Genomic DNA, 21588 nt, shown 5'->3' on the forward strand with positions numbered 1-21588 from the left:
CTTGGAATAGCAAGTGTAACCCAAGGCGGATCCCCCCAACAGTTCCTAAGAGGAAAAAATGACAGGATATTGGCAACAGGAAGCCCACCCTCACCATTCAGTTCCCAGAACCCACAGCCTTGCTAATCCCTCCAATGTGGAGCTGGTTGAGCAGCATTTTAGATATGTTATGGGGCTCCCAGTGGCATGCTGAGCCAGTGCTGATGAAAACACTCCATCATCACTCCTGGGCTCCCAAGCAGCATGGGGGGCAGGAGCCCTATCCCTGCTCGCCCACCCCCTGCCTCAGCACACTTGCTTAGTGAGCTTTGCCTTTGGCCTCTTCCCAGTGCTGCTGGGGCTGGTGGGAAGTTTAGAGGAGGCTGCCTCTGTGTATTGGGCTTCAACATCCTGGCAGAAATCAAGTTGGCTAAAAAAACCACCCAAAATGAGTTGAAAGAAAGCGCCATCCATGTCCCTGTGGGCTGGACTTTCTTTGCTGGGAAGGGGTGGTTGCTGTGGAACTTAACCCCGGGGCTGCTGCTAACAGTGTGCATGATGTTTTCTTTGAGTCAATTCCAAAAAGTGACTATGAGAAAGAAGGGCCTGGGACAATGGAGAACCTTGGGACTGAGAGCTCTTTTTGGAGTTGGTGATGGGAAAACCAAGGGGATCAATCAGTAGGCAGGCAGGAGGCGGCTGCTCCCCACCCCAGCCCTGCTCCTGCTCAGACTGGTCTAGGAGCCACAGGGGAGGAGCTGAGCCTTTGCTCAGCAGTTCCTTGGCACCTCCCCTGGGGCAGCAGCAGTCCTGACCCCCTCCTGCTCTCTTCAGGGCACATTTTAATTATCTTGTGGGATGATGCTCAGGGTGAGTCTGCCAAATAGGATGGAGGGAGGGGAGCCCTCCACTACATCAGCCAGAAATGGTACACGCAATTAGATCATAGAATGCCTGCTCTCTACTCCTCAGGTTTTGTGGGTCCATGAAGCAGCGCTGTGTGTCCCTGGAGCGTTGCCATCTCTCCTTTGAATGTGTGCTTACTACAGCACCATCCCTACCCCTCATGTAATTAGCTGCCTGACTCAGGGCAACAAGGCACCACTCTCTAGGAACTCAAAGCCCAGGGGAAGAGATGGGTAATTAAACAAGCTACTTAGTGTAGCATTACAGTGTGCAAAGTGCCACCATAGAGCAGAGGCTTATTCTCAGGGCAAATCCAATCCCCCCAGTTCCATCCCCTCACTCCTCCCTGTCTTTGCCCTGGAATACCTTCTGGGTCTCAAACCCAGTTCTTTTCCAGGAGACTCCAGTGGCTACTCCCAGCACCCACCTTCCAGACATCAGAGGGAGTGCTGGTCTATGATATTTTTCTTCCAGTCTAGGGTGATGGAAGAACTAAGGACAAAGTAGCAAAGTCTTTAATACAGCTATCTGGATTCAATTTGAAGAACTTTCCTTTGTTCTGAGAGTCTCTCCTTCCTGCTTCTTGAAACATTAAAACATTCTTTCTTTTATCAAATGATGGTGTTTTTGGATTGTCAGTTAATGTTTAGTTTACTTTTAATATCATGGGGGGGAAGAATTGAAAAGTTAGCATCCCTTAGTTTACTGCACTATGAGAGCTCAAAGTATGGGAAGCATTGTTCAACAAGCTGTTTGTCACCAAGGTTAACACCCATGTCCAAACCCAAGCAGGAGCCCCGGGGTGTCTTTCTGAGTGTCTGATTTCAGGTCTGTAGCAGAGAGTGGCAGAGCTGATATATTCAAATTCCACTCACTTCCCCAAGACACTAAGCTGGCTGTGGCAGCCAAATCCTTAAATAGACACTACTCTTTTCTTGGCGCCCCAGGCTCCTGTATGTTTAATGCCTTGAGTATCTGATTTCTGGGCCAAACTCATGAAAATCTAAAGGGGAATTATCCGTCTCAGAAAGCAGTTGCAATGGAAATAAAAGCCATTAGTACTCAGTGTTATCAGGATGTTTAATTTTTCATTGAAATTTCAAGATAAAAGCCAATCTTCAGAGTTGTGTTAACCCAGATCTCCTGCTTCCATGTAGAAGCAGCTTAGAGGCTGCTGGAAAAGATGCCCAAGGTAGCCTTTTGGGGTCCTCCATCTACCAGCGTAAGTGAAGGGATTTGGGGGTCAGATCAGCTCCTATAACTCAAGGACATCTGCTACTGCATCTCATCATCCTGTCATTTTGGATATGGTACAGGGCATTGGAATTCCCCCAGGAGCTTAATGGACAAAAAAATAAAATAAAATGCCCATCAGGCAGGCCAAATCCCAATAATGCAAGAGGGAAAGTCCAAATTCTTGGGCTACAGGGGAGTGTTTCTGTGTTAAAAGTTGTTTAAAATAAGCAAGTTATGCTGGGCTTAGCTGTTTAGCAGTAACGGGGTTTCGCTTTTCCCCATTTTGCAGCGTTGGCTTTGCTCGGTGACAGTGATGCAACACAGACTTTTGTGTTTGAATTGAGTGCTTCCTGGGGTCAAGGGTACATCCTCCTCTTCTCCTCTGCCCATCTCTTTGGGACCCAACACATCTCTTGGCACATAGGAAACCAAAAAGTTGTCATTGATGACAACGATCGTGCAAATGACTCATATGTTTTAGAAAGAATTGCTTGCTAGCCATTTCTACCTTGACTTAAGATGACCCCATAATCACTGATATGTTTAACTTGCCTATTTAATTAATAAAAGGAAATTCTTTCTTCAGTTTGATAATTGTGATCATTAGTTTGCAACCCTAAGAAAAGGAAGGTGTTCAGTGAAGCTGGAGAGCAGCAAAGGCCTCTTGGTGAGCACTCAGTTCCAAAGCTTGGTCTCCTCAATTTCTGGAACCTCTCCTGGCTGCTTAGTGAGAAGATGACCCAGACTGAGGGACAGCAGGCTAGGTACACTTGAATTTGCCTCATTATGTTTGGTTTACCTGGGCTATTGTGCCAACACGTCATTTTCCATTGAAACCATCTTTTGTAGCAGGCAACCCTCTGGCGAGTTAGCAGCTTGAGGTCTGGCAAGAACGCTGTAGAAGACTTCAGGGGATATTTCTCACCATGACTTTGCCATCAACTAGTAGTGTGGACCTGGACAAGTCTCTGTCTCTCTGAGTCAGGATTGCCTGCTTCATTTGTAAGACACGTTAGATTATAGCAGAATTTCTTAACCTCAGCAATCTTATTGAGATTATGGGTCAAATCATTTTTTGGTCACGAAGCTGTCCTGTGCCTTGTAAGATGTTTAGCAGCATCTTGGCCTCTACCCACTGGATGCCAGAAGTACATCCCTCCCTTCTATTGTGACAACTAAAAATATCTCCAGACGTATTCAAATGTCCCCTGTGCAGCAAAATCACTTCTAATTGAGAACTACTGGATCAGATGATACCAACTCCACTTTGATAAACCACATTACTTACTAGTTGTTAATTCATCCTATTTTATTGAGCTCCTACTCTGTGCTAGGCACTGTATTAGGTTTAGCAGTCTAAATATTTTTTTACAAATATTCAAATGAGAAAATTCCATTTACATCTTGGAAATCTGAATTAGACCTAGGCTGGTGTCTACCCAAGCACTGAAGTAGAGTGGAAACAAAGAGAGAGGGAGAGAGAGAATCCCTGGTTATGTTCTTACTAGCTTCATCTGTAAAATATCAACATTACCTATTGTTGGCAGGACCTAATGCTCGGTGTACATAAAATCACCTAGATCATAGTAGACATTCAAAAATTAAACTTGTTTCCCTTTCCTCTCCCCCACCCCCGAGAGAATCAGATCTGTTTACCTTATCAACCTTGCTCTGCTGTCTCTAGGAATCCACCCTTATCCCACCACTTGTCTCCAAGCCTCTCTGATCAAGCTAGCACTGATTTGCCTTCTTAAAAATCTTGGTTTGTTTGAGGAGAGCCCCCAGCTCCCTTGCATAACCAGATTGTTGATTTGGTCCAACCTTAAAGGGATTGCCTCTCCCTAGCAAAGAACAAAGGTTCTCCAATAATCAGAGATTTTCAGACAGCATGGTTTAATGTTTGCTTATGCACAAGAATGACATTAAGGAAAAATCAAGGATGAGGGAACTCCCACTTTGTGCATTATCAGCACTGCCCCTCCAGAGCCCCTGATTCCGCCATGGGTTTGACCATCTCTCTTGGGTTTGCAAGGGCAAAGGCCATGTGTTGGATGTCTGTGGCAACTCCTGCACCGTCTCCTCCAGGAAAATATCTTGGTATTTCACAGCCTGACATGGTGAGAGGCATCGTGGAGTTCAGGGCAAGGGAGTTTGAATCTGCATTTTTTTTTCTTGGGTCAGATGTTGACCAGGGGCTACAGGACACACAAAGACAGTGTAGTTCTTAAAAAGAAAAGAAAAGGAAGAAGGAAAGAAAGAAGGAATGAAGGAAGGAAGGGAGGAAGGAAAGAAAAAGAAAAGACTCAAGCTTAAATCCCAGCTTTACCACTTGCTCTCTGACCTTGGGAAAATCATATCACCTTCCTGCACCTCAGCTCACATGTCTGTGAAGTCTGCAATCACAAGTGTCCCTCCTCATAGGGAGGTTGTGAGAATTAGGTACTAGGGCAGATTCAGAGCATTTGGCACAATCCCCGTAAATGCTAAATGCTCAGTAGAAGTCCATTTTTATTAATAACATAAATCATCTTAAATAGTACCTCTGAACAATAACAAATATAATAAATATTAAAAAGATGAAAAAAGATGAACATTTGGGTGGATGAGAAGGTAGGAGACTGACTCATTCTGTTGCTAATAAGAAAACAGGCTCAGCAAGGGGAAGCTGGGGGCAGGGGTGCCCAGGACATCACTGCGGGGTAATGGCAGGGCTGGGATAGACCTAGCAACTCTAGGGTTCCCTGTAGGTGCTGGGTGTTCTGTGCTGGGGCTGTTTTACTATGTTAGAGGGGAAAAAAAACATTCAGCAATACTTGTTAAAGATGGTCAGGCAGACTATTCAGGACCATTGTGCTCGGGTAGGGACCACCGCCATGGGATTTTACAGTGCAGGAAAGAGGTTGGGCTCAAGTCCAAGTATAACATGAACAAGTGGGAATTATAGCCAAGGAGCAGGGTGCAGGCAGTCAGTGGATGGAAAATTACTAAGAGGTAACGTTAGGGGTAAGGGGATTCTGGCTGAACTGACCTAAAAGGATTCTTTGCTGACAGGGCTAGGGGTATCAGACATTGCCTGGGGGGATGATAGAGGAGAGGTTGGAGTTCTGGTTAAACTGTCTTACCAGAGGTTTTCTAAAACTAGATTTTTACCAGCGCATGAACCAAGCACATAGAGGGGCCAAGGGGAAGGTTCAGAAGAAGCCTGAGGAAAGTTTAATCTTTGCTACTTGCTCAAACATGTGAGGCCCCTGTTTAGAAAATTGCATACATTTTCTCAATTAGAAAATTGAGGAAAATATGCCTATTGGTTTAAGAACCATCTGTTGTTTCCTCCTTCTTCAGGGGACAAGAGAAGTGAGTATTTTGTCTAATGTTTTTCTAGTGACCTAGGAGAGAAAAACGGAACACCAAGAGATGGCCTCCCCCGTCCCCCCCCCCCTCCGGCCCACACCAGCCTGTCACGCATGCACACATAAGCACTGCAGACACCATTGCCTTTGTCCCTTGTCCCCCACCTTCTAATGTTCAGCCTTTGCCTCCCACCCCAAACCCAAGAGACTGGGAGTCGGTCTTTCTCTTTAGTTCTCATATTCAGTGTCACGAGCTGCCACTCTGAAAGACTCAGCAACTGAACCCAATAGTGGTCACCTTCCCAATGAGGCTGCAGAGGTTTCTCCGACCTGTGAGTCATATCTTGCCTTTCTCCTCTTGCCTTTCTCCTCTTACGTTTGCTTGAGAGGGAAAGACCCCTGTTTAGGCTCAAAGTTTGAAAGAAGGAGAGTTGAAACTGTCAGAGCGACTCGGTATACTTTGTCCTCCAATATGAACATTTGGGGCCTCCTTGGCATGGAGGGTGGTGTGGACCTGCTTGAGTGCTGGCACGTGAAATCACGTGATTACAGTATGAATGGAAACTTGGTTAAGATGGAACACCTTATTTGAATTAAGCTCTACTGTAGTCTGAAGCGATGGTTATAATTCAGTCAAAAAGGTGAATCAATAGAGCCATAATTCCTACCAGAACCTTATTGCTGATTTTGCCTTTTTCAGCTTAGTTTTATCTACCTGCTATTGTTCTTACTTAAAGAGGGCTCACCAAGCACCAAGCATACATTTTAATGCTTTGCTTTGACTCCTCTTCCCCCTTTTTCTCTTTGAAAACCCCTTTAGCTAGCATACAGAATATATATCTGCAAATTATGGTCCCTGGGCCAATGCCTGCCTACCACATTTTATAAATAGTTTTATTAACACACAGCCACATGCATTTGTTTATGTGTTGTCTATGGTTGCTTTCATAGCACAACAGAGTTGAGTGGTTGCTATGTGTAGATCCATATGGCCTGCAAAGACTTACATATTTACTATCTGGTTCTTTCCAGAAAAAGTGTGCTGCCTCCTGGTTTAGAGCATGAGCATTGAAGTCAAACATACCTGGGTGCGAATCAGGTCCTGGTTACTTGCTAGCTCTCAACATGCTAGCTTTGACATTGGAAAGGAGGCATAACCCCTCTGCAACCTAATCTGTACCATGAGAATAATAGATAAACACTTACTTTGGAGGGTTGCTGTGAGAATTCAGTGAGATAGTGTTTATAAAAACCTGCAGCCCTCTGCCGGGCACAGAGTAAGAGCTTGATAAATAGCAGCTGTTAAGGATCGTTCATTCTTTTAGCCAGCAAATGTGTACCAGGTGCTTTCTTCGTGCTGAGCCTGGGGCCTGCGTCAGTGATTAAGACACAGAAGGTGCCCACTCTCACGGGGCCCACATTCCAGTGGAGGATATTCACAATGTGAAGAAATAAATCAATGATTTTTTTCTGATAGTGATAAGTGCTATCGATAAAATAGAGTGATATGGAAGACAGAGACAGGTTTCAGAAAGGACAGAAAGCTGCTAACTGAGCAAAGACTGGAATATAAGAATGGGTCAGCCGTGCACGTATGTAGAGAAGGAATGTTCCTGGCAGAGGGAACAATACATACACAGGGATGAACTTGGGATAGTCTGTGAACAGAGAGATGGCCTTGGAGATGGAGGCAGAGTGAGGCGGGGGAGAAGGGAGAGGACGAGGGAGCAGAGCTCAGCATGGGTAAGAGGGGGTCGACACTGCAGCGCCTGAGAAGATGTTTGACTCTTACAGGCAGGGGCGCAATTGGAGGCCATCATGGGGAGGCAGTGTAGCTGGGTCCTTGGCCCCATTCGGTGACCTTTATTGTACATACACTATTCTTCCTCTTTGGGCTCTGGCACTGGTGACTGTTGGAAACAGGTGATGAGTGGGGGCCTGGTGAGCTCTAGTCGGATGACAGCTGTTGGTGGCAGGAAGCCCACAACTCCGCCCCGGCTGATCACAGCCACCTACCTCACTTAGGCCTTTCTCCTTACAGTACCCCTGACTCACCCCAAAGATCTCCTGGCTGATGTCATTACTCCTCTGAAATCATTCCTTATCAGGAGCCTTTAATGCTTCTCCAGGTAGAGCACTTAAGGTGAAAATCAGTTAATGTAACCTTAAAACCCTCTAATAAATTTCCAGCAACATAAGACCACCAGATAATCATTTTATCCCTAGGGTCACTCAGAATCCACAGCTCAGTTCCCATAATTAACATTTCTTTTGTGTCTGAATCCTTGACCAGGCGTGAAGAGCCCCACTGATAATATTTTACCTGTTTGAGGTTTAAAAGAAAGCTTCAGATACAATCAGTTACTCAAACTGCCTCCAGAGTTGCTATAATAACAGCCATACAGTACTCCCAGTTTCAAAGTGCGGCTGCATACTTGGCTCTCTCAGAGGTAAAAGTACACCTTCAGTTTACCTACCTTTATCCATTCTGAGTGACGGCTCCTCCTCCGCTCACTCTTCTCTTCATTATCCCCCTCCTTTATCATCGTCAGAACCCTTATTGGAAAGCACTTAGCTGGCTCAGAGAAGTTAATACTTCATTTACACTCTGCAAATACGTGTTTCTGTCTCATCTCGCTTTAGACATTGTGAAAAGAACCAGGTTCAGTTTAGCTGTCTTCCAAATCATGTTCTTGAACTACGATTCTTAATCTGGGGTCCACGAAGGACCTCAGAGGGGCATTATGAACCCTCATACATTGAATGTAAACTTTTACATGCCCATTTTTCCCCCCTCAGGGGAGAATCTAGAGTTTCATTCGATTCCTTGAATCCAAAATGTTAGGAGCTCCTGCTTAAAAGATTTTGCTGACTAAATCAAAGTACAGATGTTCCTTGAAAAACAATGGGGTTACATTCTGATAAATGTATGGTAAGTCAAAATTGTATCTAACCCACCTAATCTACTGAGCATCATAGTTTAGCCCAGCCGATGTTACATCTATTCAGAATACGATATCCATAAAAGTGTTGGCAACATAGTACACTGTAGGGTATTGGTTGTTTACCTGTGTGATCTCCCGATTGGGAGCTGTGGCTTCCTGCCACTGCTCAGCATCACGGGAGAGCATCATATCACATATTGCTAGCCTGGTAAAAGATAAAATTCAAAGCATGGTTTCAACTGAGTGCACATTGCTCTCACAGCACTGTCGAGTCAAAAACTTGTAAGTTGAATCATCGGAAGTCTGCGACCATCTGTATAGTTATCAAAAGAAAACTGTATGCAAATTTGAACCCGAGAAGGCAACCTTGTTGGGGTTGGATCTGGGGAAGCCTGTGATTCTAAAAGAACACATTTATTGATTATGGCCTGTGAAGGCAAGGGGGATTGATGCCTGGATCAAATCAAGCCTTCCTTTTCGGGGTCGGGACATTTTCCTAGGAAGTCTTCCGACAACTGCAAACATTAAATGGTGCCTACCATGCGTCAGGTACTGATTGTCCATTGCCTTACATGTTTTAGCTCGTAATCTTCACAGGCACCCAATGAAGCAGGGATTATTATTAGCCCTGTTTTACAGATGAGGAAAAGGAGGCACAGAGAGATTAAAACCATAGATTAAGCTTAAGGCAATATTTCATAGTTCTGGATGATGTAGTTTGTCAAGCTGTAATTAAGGGTTCAGAATAATTATCGTTTTGGATGTGTCTGTACGGCACCCATAATTATGACATGGTGGCCTAATTAATAACAGGATTCCTATATGTGCCACCTCTGGTTTTGCAAATGGAAGTAGATTGCAGATCACACTTCGAGGAGACTATTCTGCTTAATTACAGTTTGGCTGAGTCACTATGGTTTATGAAATGAGGTTACTGACCAAGTAGAAAATTTTATTATTTTAACTATTATCACCATTAGAAAGTGTACACTGTACATAAGGCATGTTATAACCCTGTAGACTTCAATTGAATCTTATCTCTGGGGAGTCAAAATCAATTCTTTCCAGGATTTGATCAATTGATGGGACTCTAGATATAATTGATCTTCTACCTAGATTATATTTATTCAATAGTTAATGAACAGTTGACCTAGAAATCTACACAGACTATCCTCTAAAAACATAGTATATAAATAACCTAGAGTAACACCAGCATTATGGATATTAAGGTTTATGTAACCCCATCGGTACGTATAGTGGTGACCTGGAATTCTACAGTTCATGCACATGTGTTAAATTTGCATATGTGTTCCAGTGATTTATATTGGATAACATAGGAACCCTGGACCAGAACTGAGAGCCTCTGGAAAAAGTAACTAAAATAATTTCACAACAGGGGCAGATATTTTTCCATCTAAGCAGGAAAGAATGTGCAAAAAGAATGAGTGAAGCCCTGGCTGGTGTGGCTCAGTGGATTGAGCACCAGCCTGCAAACAAAAGGGTCTCCAGTTCAATTTCCAGTCAGGGAACATGCCTGGATTTCGGGTCAGGCCCCCAGTAGGGGGCGCGCAAGACACAACCACACAGTGATGTTTCTCTCCCTCTCTTTTTCCCTCTCTTCCCCTCTGTCTAAAAAGAAAATAAGTAAAATCTTAAAAAAAAAAAAAAAAAAAAAAAGAATGAGTGCAGTGTAAGTCACCCTGAATGAAAGTTCAGGCTCCACGGGCCACCCAATCAGCTGTATAGCAAAGTGGGGTAAGATCAAGGGATCGTATTTTGTGACCCTACGTTACGGAAAGCCTATTATTCAATATCTTACTTTCATGTTGGAGGTCATCCTTGTAGCAAATTTAAAGTCTTCTGTGGAATAAGGTGATGATGATTATCAGAAAATATATGCTAGAGACACAGTCCATTGGCTTATGCTTATGGAGGTTTGCTTTATACCAGGTAATTTAGACAACTGGAACCTGGGTGGATAATACTCTTTACTTTGGAAACCTCTTCTTTGGGGAAATCTGTTAAGTTACAGCTAAAGACGGTTGTAAGGAGTATGTTTAGAACTTCCAAGAAAATAAATTTTCCAAAAGAAAATTTTGGAGCTTCTATGTCCTTGATATGCTAATTTTTAAAAAAAGTATTCTAAAAATAGTCTTAGTTGAACTTAGATTGATCTTCCTCCCAACCAGACTTAATTAGTAAGGTTCTAGCTTACTTCAAACTCATGAGAAAAAGAATGGCCTACAAGCAAAGTGGTCCTGCTTCTCCTTGTCCTTTCTGTCTAATACGTTTTTTTTTTTTTTTTTGACAAGGGCCAGTTCTGAGGGAGGGAAAATACAGTGAGTCTGTCTCCAGCCATGTCTAGCTTTCCCTTGCAAATTCCTTCCTTCAAATTCATCGGGCAGGTGTGCATTTGTCTCCCAGCCTCTGCTCTGCCTTGTGCTCAACAGCAGCATTCAGTTCCATGCCGGGCCACCAACCCCTGTGTGGCTGGTCACCACTGGAGACCTGGGCCCCTATTCTCCTTGGTAGTTACTTATGTTGCCCCTCTACTCTGGCCCAGGGAGTGGCTGGGGTGGCAGAGGGAGGGGAAATCTACTTTCTACCTCTCCGTCAAATTTGTACACATGGTTCCCCAAGACCTACAGAGTCCTGAGCCCCCAAAAGTCTGTGTTTCATGTGTTCTCCTTTGAGGACTTCTATTCCTAGATCTAACCTTGTCCAGGACCATTCAGTAGCCATTTCCACACCCTTATAGTAAACTGTTACCTAGGCATGCCTTGTATTTACACATTCTTGACATTTAACAAATAGATCTTGAATGTCTATTTTGAGCAAAGCTCTCTACATGTTAGAATACAGAGGAAGGCAGTAAGAAAAGTCAAGAATGATACTTAAGAGACAGAGGTAGATCTTAGGTGATAATTCTATAATTAAGTATTCAGTTATAATTGTGATAAGTTCCCATGGTGGGCAAAGCATATGACAGGGGCCTTGACTTAGGCTGAGGGTCAATAAAGGTTTTTATGAGGAGGTGAGATTTAATTACAAAGCATGACCTGCAGAGAAAGCAGGGGGCTCTGTGGGAGACCACCACTGGCAGAAGAAGCAATTTGTGTCAGGGAAGCCCAGAATCTGTCTTTCTTGACCTGAAAGAAAGCCAGGGGGCCAAAGTCAGAGAAACAAAGGACAAGTGGGAGGAGGTGAGGGTGGTGAAGTCAGTGGGAGCAGCCAGGCATTAGAGGCCATGTTGAAGATTTGAGTCTTTGACCTAAAAACTGAAGGAAGGATTGACAGGATTTTAACCAGTTCTCATGGGATCAGGCAGAGATATGGGCATGTTTGACACAGTCGGAGTTGCATTTTCAAATCTTCATTCTGGCCAAGGGGTGGGCTATTGGGGAGCGCGGTGAGATGGAAGCAGACACAAGGATTCCAGGTGCTAAGTTGCTATGCCTCCCAGGTAAGATGTCCTGGCCTGCAGGACAGTGCAAATAGGGAGGGAAATGAAAAAATGATGAATTTCAAGCTATTAAGAAGGTAAAATTGCTAGAAGTTCATGTTGGATTGGATTAAGAAGAAGTTAAGAAAGACTCCTAGGTTCTTGATCTGCTAAGGAGAAAGTATGGAGTAAAAATGAAAGAGGGTCTCGAGGCAGCAAAAGAAATCAAGAAAAACCTTGCAGGTAGATGGAAAGAAATCCAGGAGGGCGTGGGGGTGTGAAAGCTGAGAAAAGGTCTTGCTTCTTAACACATAGAGCTTGAACTTGCTCCACGAGTCATCAGAACCCCACAGTCTGCCATCGAGTTACACAAGAGTAGAAAGGTTCTGGAAAAGACTGGGCATGTACAGTCTAGCTCACGTTAGGCTCCCTCTTCCAGAAGACAGGATGCTGTGTTTCCAGCCAGCATCTCCACTCCACAAAGCACATTGGACAATACCTTCCCAAAACCACCAGTGATTTTCACGGAAGTGGTCTTAAGCAGTATTTAGGAACAAAAGTTTTTCTTAGAAGACAAGTTGTCTTCAGACATGCAATTCTGGGCATGGACAAAGACAAATTTTTATGGGGTTCTGCAGGGTAGTCTGGCCTGTTAGAAGTAACTAAATCTCTTAATTCCAGATTGGGCCTTGGCTTTACCCAGCCCAACCAGAAGGTTCACCGAGGTGGTTCTGATAGTCACGGGGGTTGTTCAGAAATGTTTAGTTATCTTGTTTGGGGCACTTGGTAGGATCACACTTCTTCACCCACTTGTTTTAGGTAATGAAATGGGCATAGAAATGATATATGGGTTCATAGCCAGTGCGTAGTTCACTGCACTGCCTGTTTCCAGCCTCAGCAACCACAGAAGCAGGGGACATGAGGGAGTCCCGCTCAGTGACCTTACTGAGCAGAGCCTCTAAATAACCTGCAGTTGATTTGCACCATAGACAGAAACAAACTTTGTGTCTTAAGACAATGTGACATTTGTTACTGTATCATAACTTAGTCCACACTGACTGATACAGAAACACTCTTCCCAGAACAAAGTAACTTTAAGGGCTCATATGAGTTCCAAAGGTTTTAGGACAAATTCTATACCAGGATTCCAGCTCAGAGACATAGGATCTTCTTTTGTCCTTCGAGTCTCTGCAAGAAGAGATTAACAACAATTATAATAGCTACTGCTTGGTAAATCTTACCTTGTGGCAGGCACTGTGCTAATTACTTTTTATACATTATTCCATTTTGCTCCAAAATAATGCAATAAGTAAGTGGACATTAGCTAATCTACTTTACAAATTAGAGAATTAGGGCCCAGAGAGGTTAAATTACTGGCCCAGAGCCACACAGCTAGTATGTGAGAGAACTAAGGTCAGAATGCAGGGCAGAGCCCTCAGACATTCTTCTAAAAAGACTCAGCGTTATCTACTGAGGTCCCAATGAGCAACTCAGTTCTTAAGCCAACCCCCCTCTGAGTAATTTGTTAAGATATGCTTTATTAAGATAAAAGCATATTAAGATATGCTTTCAGACCTGGGATCTGGTGGCCCAGTCCTAACTACTAGGCTCTCACTTCAGCTGCCTGAAAATATATTAGTTATGTGTTTGGACTCCAGAGTCAGATAGAGATGAATTCAAATTGGAGTTCTGCCTCTTCTTTACCACTTCATCTCCCTGTGCCTCAATTTTCCCATAGGAAAATGGGAGTGATAATAGTTCCTAGCTCTTGGGGCCGTGGGAGGATGAGGCCCTCTTTTGTCTGTTGACCCTCAGACCCACTCTCCACCCTTCCCTACCCTATTCTGTGCTTGAAGGGTGAGAGAGGCCTAACCCATGCTTCAGGTTGCCTTGCTGTTTGCTTCAGCCAATCAGAGGGGCTGGCAGGTCATAAGAGGGCAGAACGAGGGAAAAGCCTGGGAAGGTATCTCCTTCTTTCTCAGGTGACATCTCCAGCAGTGACAGTTCTGTGGATTCATCTCCTTCTAGGGAGCCCCTCCCCCCTTAGTCCCAGCTGTCACTAGGTGGCTCTGGCCCCTGGCTCTGTCTGGCATCACTCCAGCCCTGCTGGAGGGTAGTGACCCCACTACTCCAGAGAGGGCAGTGGTCTTCTGTTGTTGCTGATCTCTGGGCTGCCTCACGCTCCCCTTTACTCTTTCTGCTCTCCTAAGACCTTTCTAAGTAGGTCTCAGTAGTAAGTAAAGCCCCATTACCAGCTGTCTGGCGTGCGCTATGTCTTCCAGATTATTCCAGAGCTAGTACAGAGGGTTGCTGGACATAATGCCTATGAAGTACTTAGAACAGTGCTTGGCATATACTAAGTTCTCAGTGAATGGTAGCTTACAAAACGGCTTACTCACCTCTTTCCTAGATTCTGTGCTGCCGATTTGTCCTGGGCAGGTGCCTGCCTACATCATAGCTCTTGGGTTGCTGCCCCTCCCTCCTCCTCATCTGTAGGCCTGAGCTTCTGTTTAGGTTCACCCTCCTCTAATATTTATGGGGGGAAGGGCGTGTGAGTTCCTGCACTACATTTATGACACATGTCACAATTTTATTTTATTTTTTTAAAAAGATTTTTTATCCTTGCCTGAGGATTTTTTTTTTTCATTGCTTTTAGAGTGAGAGGATGGGAGAGAGGAAGGGAGAGAGAGAAACATCTGTGTGAGAGAAAAGCATCAAATGGTTGCCTCCTGTATGTGTCTGGACCAGGGACTGAACCCACAACCTGGCTATATGCTCTGGCCTTGAATCAAACCTCCAAACTTTTGGTTATGGGATGATGCTCCAACCAACTGAGCCATACCAGCCAAGGCCACAGTTTTACTTTCAGTTTTCCAAACTTCTTCCTATAGCTTCAAAAGCCCTGCCCTACCTGGACTGTCTGGCTTCCCAACCACTCTCTCTGCCACTTTCCCCTCATTCCACTTCAGCCCACACTGCTCTGTCCTCTCTGCCAACCGCTGCCCTCCCTTGGGCTTTGGCAGGTGTCATTTCCTCTTTTTGGAAAGCTCTTCTCCGGCTTCTTCCATGCTGTTCGCACCCCAGCCTCCATGTAGTTGCTTCCCCCTTAGTGAGGCCCTGCCTGGCCCCCTTATCCAATGCTCACCTCTGTTATTCTCTGTGACAGGTGATGTTTGCATTATCCCTGAACTTCTCACATTTTGTTGTGATTTCATTTGTTTACTTGTCTAGTTCCTTCTGCCCACTGTCTCCCTCCCAACATGCCACAGGCCACTAGATTATTAATGCCACAAAGGCAGGCTCTCTGTGTGACAGCTTCAGCTGTGTACTCCTAGTGCTTGAGAAGGCGCTTGGCACAGAACCGGCTGTCAGTCAATGTGTCATGAATGAATGGGTGTTCAAATCATCTGTCTCTAAGCTGTCATGTCAAGGCACCCTAGAAGTCCAATGGTGGTCATTTTGGGGATTCTCCTTTTCTCCCCTTCTCTGGCACTGTGTCATGCAGGAAGCCTGAAAGCAGAAGCCCTGGCTTGGCTTGGGGTGGTCTCCTTCATCACTGTTCCTGGCCCAGGCCCTGCCTGGCGCGTGAAGCTCCATTCCCTCCACAACATGATCAGCTAGTGAGACCTTTGCTGAAGGTTCCCGAGACTCCAGATTCTTCACCGTCCTGCCCCCTTCACCCTCCTTCTGAGACTTGTCAGCCCCAGGGCCCCACCGTAGAGGACTCCCAGTTCGGGACCATGATCAGAACTTCAGCCCTCAGGCCCTTCTCAGTGCCTGGGCCACTCTGGCCTCTGCCGCCTCTGCAAACACTCCAGCTTGATTCCACACAAAAGTAACAGGGGCCCATGTAGCCTTTGGCTTCTTGGCAACCATCCCCAGCCAAGTTTCTCTCTCTCTCTCTCTCTCTCTCTCTTTTTTTGGCTTTTAGCAACAAAAAAAGCTGTTAATTGGAATTACCCAACATGCCTGAAGGGCTTAGGAAACCTCAGAACTTAAGCCACAGAACCTGGCTGCTACATTTCCAGGAGAAGGAAAAAAAAAACCCTTTCACTTCTTAAGAATACACTAAAAACGGTAAAATAAATAAATAAATAAAAAGACGGACTTTAATTACCCTGCTCTAGTAGTCAGCAGATCCAGTACTCAGACCCCCTTCTAGAACTGGTGTCCTCCCCTGAGGCTCAGCGCAGGGCTGGGAATCTGGAGCCCTACCTAGTTCCTTCGGGCCTTCCTTCACAGGGTCGGGGGCGGGGCTCAGGTGGGGTTGAGCCTTGTCTTGGAGCCCATCCTGATGGACTTGCCAAGACAGCTTCCCCCAGAAGTCTGACTACCTTCTGCTTGGCCTATTTGAAATTTCTAGGTTACTCTACTTGATAGGGCAGTTTTCGGTCAAACCGAAGTCCTTGTTCTGCCACAAATGTGGTACAAGCAAACCAGACAGATTTCGTTTTCTTCTTGCCTAAGGTACTTTCAAAACAGCAGGCTCTAAAGTCACTTCCAGTGCCATCCACTGGCATGACACACTGGCAGGGACTGTCCTTTAATCCTCGCTGTTTCCCTCCCCCCGTATGTTCAAGTTAGTCCAGAGGCCAGAACTGTGCCCAGAATTACATGTGAGTCAGGAGTGCATTTTCCTGTGAGGAACACAAAACAAGATCACAGTGGCTTAAACACAGATGTTTAACGAAATCTAGAGTTGTGTGCTTGGTGGGGTTGGGTTTGGAAATTAAGTTTCAGAGCAAATAGGTAAAAAAAAAAAAAAAGAAACAAAGAAAAAGAAGCAGTGCCAAATGTGTCTGTTTCCTTTTACCAGGAAAGAAGGACTTGCAGAAATCCTGTTTCTCTTAGGTCCCATTGCCCAGAACCGGGTCATACTGACCATCTTGGATACAAGGGCAGTTAGAATATTAGAGAACAAAATGGTTATCATTGCCTTAGATATTCGATTCATTTTTTTCTCAGGGCTGGGCGAAAGATCACCCTAAACAAAACCAGGATTCCGATAGCCGGGAAGTGGGAGGGAATAGACATTGGTCAGACAGCTCCAGTGCCTTCCCCAAATCAACTGAGTGAATTCTAGAAGCCACAGGCAAAGAACTTGATGCTGATTTTTGCAACTTTTTGGAGACAATTATTAAACAAGAGTTGTGGAAGTCTCCTAGACTCATAAACTGTAACAGAGAAGGTATCACACTGTCTCCTTCATTACTGTATTTACAATAGGGTGGCTGGCACACAGTAGGTCCTCTATATGTACTTATTGAATAAATGAATGAACAAAGGAATCTGGAGGAAAGTAGATGGTGAGAATAGCATGGATTCAGTAAAAGTAAGTCAGGCCAAGCTTTCTTTATTTCATTTAAGAGTTTTTGACAGCATGATTGCCATCTTTGAGATGAGGGCATGTCATAGGTATTTCATCACTGGATTTCAGCAAGTCAGTTCACAACGTTCCTTGTAACATTCTCAGAAAGAAATCCCTCTGTACACAGGTCGAGCTGTAGCAACTTGGACAAATGTATCCAGTACGTTTTGACCAATGAATCTGGGTCAGTCCAGAGGGAAGCCTGTTCACAGGGGTTAGTAAAAAGGCAGCATCAGTTCTTAGCAAGAAAATAGGTTATAATAAGAGACAGACTTGGTTCCAATTCTTTTTTTGTAATTTATAATTTTCATAACAACTTTTTAATGTTGAAGGTTTTCTTAAACATCATATTAATTTCCAGCAAGCCTCCTTGAATTATTTACATTTTTCTTTCTTTTTGGTGGGAGCTTTCCATGTAAGATGCGGGTCAGTTGAAGTCTTTCCCGTGTTCGTTACATTCAAGAGGTATGATCCAGTGGGCACGTTGCACCTTTGGAAGAAGTAGGAGTGACTAAAGGTTTTCCCACATTCTTTACATTTATATGGTTTCTCTGCAGTATGCACCCTTCATCTTGTGATTTGGAAAGATTTTGTTACAAACGAAGGCTCTTCTCCAGTCTGAGTTCTGTGTAGGCTTTACCGCACCGTTTGCGCCCACAGGTTTTCCCGCCTGTGCGAGTTGCTTCATGATTGTGATGTGCACTAAGGTGATGACTGTTTCCCCTCATCCCTCACACTGGTACTGTGTATTGCAGGTGTGTATTTCCATGTGTCTTCGAATGCTCCTGCGACAAAGGAAAGCTTTAGCACGACGTTCACATTCACGGGGGTTCTCTCCACTACTGGAACGCCTGCGTGCGTTTCCACGTTTCCATTCACGGGGTTTCTCTCCAGGGAGCGCTTTTGTGCATTTGTAACACACCGGAATGTCTGAAGGTTTTCCCACATTCCTTACATTCTTCCACCTCTCTGCAATGTGAGTTTTTCATGTTTTGGAAGATGACTAGGAAAGCTAAATGCTTTACTATATTTTTTTTTTATTCATAGGGTTTTACTTGTATAAATTTCTCACTAAGTATTGCTTTAGCTATAGCCCTCAACTTATGACATGTTGGGTTTTCAATATCATTTTGTTCAAAATAATTTCTAATTTCCATTCTTATTTCTCCTTTAAACCATGGTATTTTTAGAAGTGTGTTTGTTTCCAAATGTATGGGGTTTTTCTGGATACCCACAAGTTACTGATTTCCAGCTTCTGTTGTGGTCAGGATATGTTTTTTATATGAATTCTTCTAACTCTACTGAGACTTGTTTTATGGCTGACAACATAATGTGTCATGGGAAATGTTCTGTGTGCATTTGAAAACAAAGATTCTCCTATTGTTGAGTGCAGTGTAAATTCATAGTATATGGTGTAGTGTTCTTAATGTCAATTAGGCCAAATTGGTTGATAGTATTGTGTAAGCCTTGTACATCTTTTCTGATTTTCTGCCTACTTGCTCTGTCAGGTACTGAGGGAGGGGTATTAAAATTGCTGTTTATATTGAATGTTTCTATTTCTCCTTGCAATTCTGCCAGCTTTTCATTCACATATACGGAAGCTCTTTATTAGATGCATGTTTTTCATTGAATTTATTGGGGCAACACTGGTTAATGAAATTACATAGGTCTCCAGTGCACAGTTCTACAGCACATCATCTGTGCACTGAATCGTGTTCACCACCCCAAGTCCAGCTCCTGTCCATCAGCAGTCTGTTACCACTTATCACCCCCTCCCCTCCTCCCCCTCCCCTCCCCCCTCCTCCTGGCGACCACCATTCTGTTGTCTGTGTCCATGAGGTTTTTTTTCTTTTAGATGAATAAATGTTTAGAATTGGTTTTCCTCCTATAGATAGACTCCTTCATCATTGTGAAATGATCATCGTTATTTCTGGTAATAGTCTTCCTATTGAAATCCACTTTGTCTGATATTAACATAACCACCTGTATTTCTTTTGACTATCGTTAACATGGTACATTGCTTTTCAGTCTTTGACTTTTATTTGCCTTTATATTTAAAGTGATTTTTTTTATAGTCAGCAGTTGTGTTTTGCTTTTTTCCGAAGTCTGACAATCTGCCTTTCAGCTGGGGGAAATTACTTACATGTTTGGTTTTCAATCTAACATCTTGCTCTGTGTTTTCTCTGTATCCCATCCATTCCTTCTTTATCCTCATTTACCGACTTCTTTTAAACTCATGAGAGTTTTCTCTTAACGATTCTACTTTCTTCATTGATGTATTAGCTATAGGAGTTAGAGTACCCATCTTAACTTGTCACAATGTACCTTCAAGTGTACTGGACCACTTTATCTTAGTATAGGAATATTACAACAGAATACCTGCCCCTTTCTGAATGCTGTGCTGTTGTTGTCGCACATTTTATTTCCACATGTGTTATGAACCACACAACACACTGTTTACTTTTGCATTAGGCAATTATCTTTTAACAGAATCTTGTTAAAGGAGAAAACATTTTATTTACCTACATATGATTTCTTGAGATCTTAATTCCTTTGTGTAGACCCAACCTTCTGTTTGATTGTATTCTCTCTCTACCTGAAGGATTTTCTTTTAACATTTCTTATAATGAGTGTCTGCTGGTGATATGTATATATATTCTTTCTGCTTTTGTATGCCATAACATGTCTTCAGAGACTGACTTTTTTTTTCAGTACTTTGAAGATGCTGCTTCACTGTCTACTTTTTGTAAATTTCTGATGAGAAGCGTAATGTCATTTTTATCTTTGGTCTTTTGCACAGTAATGCCTTTTTGTTCCTCTATGACTGCTTAAAAATTTTTCACTTTCCCACTGGTTTTAAGGAATGTAATTGTGATGTTTCTTGGTGTAGTTTTCTTCATGTTTCCACTTAAGAGTTTGTTGAGCTTCTTGGATTTGTGAGTTTATAGTTTTCATGAAATTTGGAAAGTTTTTAGCCATTATTTCTACAAATATTTTCTGTCCTCCCTGACCTCTCCTTACTCTCATATTTCTCTTTTACTTTAGGGAATCCCAATTGCTTGTTTATTAAGCTCACTGATACTCTGTTTATTTTTATTATTCTTTTTATTCCCTTGCAGACAAGTGTTCTGTGCTGCTGCCTGCTTTATTTATTTTGCCTGGTTTGTCTTAGTTGTTTTAGCAAGAGGGTAAATGCAGTCCCTGTTGCTCCTTCTTGGCTGGCTGGACTAGATTACTTTAGGTTATTGTGGTTCTGTTGATAAGAAAGATTGTCAAGGGTGTCACTTGTTTCCAAAACAACTCTCATTAAGTAACCTGAAGATGTGCAATCCACATCTCCTATAAGTACAACGCACTCTTGTGCAATGGGTGTTACCAGTCCCACAAACCAACTTCACATAAAACAATCTCATTTCCCTCTGCGGCTTACCTTTTAATTCCTGTGATGTTTTCTCTGCTTCATTTGCCTTACTTTCTGTTGAGCAGTGACTCAAACCCTAAGGCTTTCTTTTTGTTTTCTCCTCACCCCCTCCTTTCTTTCTCTTCCTTTTTTTGTCAGGTACCAGTGATCTGTACATGAAATTTCATGATGTTTTGAGATTAGAATTCATCTGATTCTGGTTAGCAGAGTCCTTGAGTACTTAGGTGTGTGCTTGGAGCTAAGGAGCATGGGGGTTGATAAAAACATGGTCTTACACTTCAAGCTATATATATGTGTATGTGTATATATATGTGTGTGTATATATGTATGTGTGTGTGTGTATCCATGATTGTTTTAAAAGAGGGGCACACCTGCATTCTGGGATTGATATATAAAAGAAGTAGAAAGTTCAAGAGAAGGAATTCCTGTTTTTCTTCTTGTTCCCCAGCTCCAACAAGTATGTATTGAGTGCTTAATACTACAAAGCACTAGAGCCTTACCTAAGTCGAGTCACTAACATTGATGATGAGTTCATTATTTTGTGGAAGGATGACACAATGGATAAAGCCCCAAGATGTGGTATCACAGTAAATCTGTGCGATTTCACAGGAGAGGATCATTACTGAGGGCTGGGGAGATCAAGAAAGGCTTGGAGACCTAGTTCAGGAATAATTTAGGGGAAAGTGTTGGCATGAGCACAGTTAGGAGTATGACTGTCCATGTTGTGGCTAGGGACAGTCAGAGAGGTTGAAGCAAGGGACTCCTGCGGGAGAGTAGTGGGAAGAGTGGAAGCCTACCTGTGAGTGCCGTCTGTGCCAGGCTCAGGCATGTGGGCTGTTGGAAAAGCCCTGGAGGGTTTTTGATGGGTGGACATGACCAAAGACGTGTTTTGAAGACAGGCTTAGGGTTAATGTGTGCAAGGGAGATGAGGACCGGTGGCG

General features: G+C 43.6%; 1 protein-coding gene across 1 annotated transcript in view; it reads left to right on the plus strand.

Annotated features, from left to right (window-relative positions):
* The window catches only part of GPAM (glycerol-3-phosphate acyltransferase, mitochondrial), a 68993-nt gene that overhangs the window by 14333 nt on the left and 33072 nt on the right, over window positions 1–21588 (plus strand). The gene's annotated exons all lie outside the window — the stretch shown is intronic.

This window comes from Desmodus rotundus, chromosome 4 (assembly GCF_022682495.2).
Source record: "Desmodus rotundus isolate HL8 chromosome 4, HLdesRot8A.1, whole genome shotgun sequence".
NCBI classification, from domain to species: Eukaryota; Metazoa; Chordata; class Mammalia; order Chiroptera; family Phyllostomidae; genus Desmodus; species Desmodus rotundus.